Below are 3,734 nucleotides of genomic sequence, written 5' to 3'. Positions count from 1 at the left end.
GTCAAGTCGTCTTGGAGACTTTAAGCAGGTTTTCCTCCAGAGATTCTTTGCATTTTCAGCTCTGTTACCGTCTGTTTTCAAGTCTCTCGAAGCAAGTTCAACTAGTGTGGATGTCTTCAGTTTACCTGGCTGACATCAGTTCGGCTCAGTCAATAACCTGAATAACCTGTATCAGGAAGCTGGTTACTAAGCAACTCAGTTAACTCTTATCCAGGTGCAAACATGTTGACACAAGTTCTTAATTTCAAACCAATCATGTTTAGAGCCGTTTCTAAGCAAACTAACATGACTGTAATCTTCATGATGAAGGAACCTTTAATAGTTTTTGGACAACAACGACACAGAGGAGGAAGATATATCAGGCTTTGGATACACACACAATATTTTTTTAGAGTTTAATCACCAACTATTTTTATAATTGTTTAAGTCATTTTTCAAGCGTTCAGACATTTGCTTCTTTCAGCTTCTCAAATGTGATGATTTAATGCTTTTCTCCGTCACACAGGATAGTAGATTTAATTATCTTTGGGTTTTGGGCTGTTGGTCGGACAAAGTAAGATGTATGAAGACAGAAGCTTTACTATTTGGAGACTGTTTGGACATTTTACAGACGAAACAACTCATTGATTAATCTGTAAAATAATCAGCAGATTAATTGATAATGAAAATAATCATCAGCTGCAGCCTGATACGATATAATCACAAGAATGTGATACACTTAAGAGCAGTTAGACTGAAGTCAACGAGATTGATAAAGTCTATCAATTTACAGCGTGTGGTTGTTTTTTTTCTTTTTTTTTTTTCTTTTTTTAATAAAATGCAACAGTGGATGTATTTTTTACTTCCAATTATTATATAATTGAGTAAAAAAATAGTACTTTTCATGTTCTCTTGAGTTACAGTGGTGAGATGAAAGTAAAAGCAGGATCTGGAAAAGTTTAATTAATCTTAAATCAATCGTCACACCTTGATTACATGCATGTGATCACAACTTGAACGTGCACCATTCATGATTTACATGTCATAGCAGAGGGAATAAATACTAATTGTGATAAATTCATAGAGATTGTTACTGTTAGTTTTCTGTTCAGTGTCAAAAATCCAATTACACCCACTTTGATTCAGTGTTTAAAAAGTCAAAGAGTGGATTCAAAGTTTTGCAGACATTGTATTCAAGCACATAAATGTGTAATCACACACTTTTCTACAATTTAATAAAAACATGTCAGCCTTTCTTTAAGCTGTCGGCCATGTTCGTTCATTCCTCACCTTTTTACACAACGTCGTCTCTTCCAGAGTCCAAACTTGCTGCCTCCGTCTATTGTCACCGTTGGATGTTGTAATTCAGTATGATGATGTAAGTAAGACTGAAGGTTATGAATAGAGATATGAAGAGGACGCTTATTCTCACGCTGTTGTATAAGCAGGCCAATTATGACCCACATCTAGCCAGCCTGTTGCTTTCAAAAGAAAGATAATAAACAAATGATGCAAGATTAATGTTAACAGCAAACACATTTTTGCCTGAAAACCCTGCCCTCGATATTTATGGCAACCAGGACTTTGAAAGGTCACACTGGTGCTGTAATGTGAAGCAGGATTCAGCTGGCTCTTGAGTAACAAATCCCCGAGTCATGAGTGACCGGTCCCAGAAGTAGAAGGTCACGTTTTGCTTCCATGGTTGGATAACACAATGCACTTTCATCTTTCAGCGTTTTTCAGTTCCTTTCCCTATCAGGTGCTGTGACATGCCAGAAAATTCTTGTTATCATTGGCATGTCATGATCTCTGTGACAAATGTCGAGGGTTTTTATCAAAGCTCCTGCGTGCTTCCACTGCCGGGTGATTAAACCGGGTCACCCTACATATCCTTATCAAATCCGGAGCTGTTTATCTTCCACTTTTATTGAGTTATTACCAGCTGGGATTGTAAAGTAGATCCAATCAAATCAAACAAGCCCTGTTTAAATCTTGTAAACTCAACTTTCAGCTGAAATGTGCCAGAAAAAGAAAAAGAAAAATTCACCTGTTTCTTTACATTTATCCTTGAGCAGCAGCAACAAACTATCCTTTATAGAAAAAAAACCTCAACTCAACAAACTCTCTTTTGTCCATTTAATCAAAGCCAATGCAACAGAATTTTTAAGGCTGAAAATCAATATAAAGTTAGAGTCAGCACCAAAGTAGCTTAGCTTAGCATAAAGACTGGAAACAGCTAGCCTGGCTCTGTCCAAAGGTAACAAAATCCACCTGCCAACACCTCGGACGCTCACTCATTGACACATTATAATTCAGTTATTTAGTCAGTACAAAAACAACACATATGTGGTATTCACGACAGGTTATGCGACTGTTTCTTGGCTGGGTGTAGTCTTGTTGTCTTTGTGAGGTTTCCAGGTAACCAGCAGAAACTCAAATAAGTGACCGCACCAGACCAAGAAATAGTCAAACACATAAACCACCGTAAAACCACAATATGTTATTGTCATACATAAGTATTTGAATGGATTAAACAACCAAGCTTTATAGGTGCTGGGAGGCCAAATTTGTGACCATTTGAGAGAGCCAGGCTAACAGTTTCCCCCCGTTTCCAGTCTTTATGCTAAGCTAAGCTAACAGCTACTGACTGCAGCTTCATATTTAACAAGAGTGTAGTATTGATCTTCTCGTCTAATTCTCTTCAAGAAAAAAAGAAAACAAATAAGTGAAAAGACGAACTATTCCTCTAATGTGATCTCTCAGACTAAACAAGGTTACCCCGCATGGGACAAACCAACTTAGTAAATTGTCTGTAATGAAGGTGCCCAATGTGTAGCTCTGTAGCCAGTTGCTCCAGCTGTTCATAACTTCAAACTTAGCGAATTTATAACATAAGTGTTTCCTAAATGGATATTAAAACATCACTAAACTAGTTCTTATGTAAAGATGAGTTGTTACTAAATATTCACAGCTACTAACTGCCAGGTGGGCCTGTTGCGTTAGCTAGCTGAATAAACCAACTGACAAAACTAACATTAGCTTGCTAATATCTGACGCACTGAGATTGAACAGTAAAAGAGGTAACATGTAATACAGTCAACAAATCTGACCTGACACTAAACACACTAAACTTAAAATTACAAAACTTGCCAACAACTTAAGACTAAATGACCAAATAACGTGTGTTAGCTTAGCATAATTGCGCAATTTCCCTCTCTTTTGTAAACTATATGAATACTACAAATTCTAAAACATATTTCACACATTTCTTCAGGCATGCAGATATAAATAAAACAAAAGTACATGCCTATGTTCACAAATGTTTGGGTGTTAGGTTTATTTTATCTTTTCTTCCGTAAAACTGTTATTTTTGGAGGTTATATTACAGCTCAGCAACAGTGACTTTCTGTTTATATAGTTGGTTGCTTCTTATTGGACAGTGTTACTTATGTTTCCTGCACATTACTAAAGTTTTACCTAGCTCAGACATCTCTTAAGTTTTAATGGTGCAACCTTATTTAGTAAATCACTAGTTTGACACCAGCTGGGTGTTACTAAAGAACTTAGGAAGGACTTGACGCTCAAACTGATGGATTTACAAACAGTTGGTGTGTCTTAACTGTCTTGTAAAATTGAGCAATGTCTGGGTTTCTTACCGACTTTCTCTATCAGTTGTGGTATCACTTATATTATTATTCCTGATGGCACCTTTGAGTTTATAGTTAAGGGCTTTTCTCAGAAACTTCAGTTTCAAC

This window comes from Thunnus maccoyii, chromosome 11 (genome assembly GCF_910596095.1).
Source record: "Thunnus maccoyii chromosome 11, fThuMac1.1, whole genome shotgun sequence".
Taxonomy (NCBI): Eukaryota; Metazoa; Chordata; class Actinopteri; order Scombriformes; family Scombridae; genus Thunnus; species Thunnus maccoyii.
Note: the sequence above shows the minus strand (reverse complement) of the source record.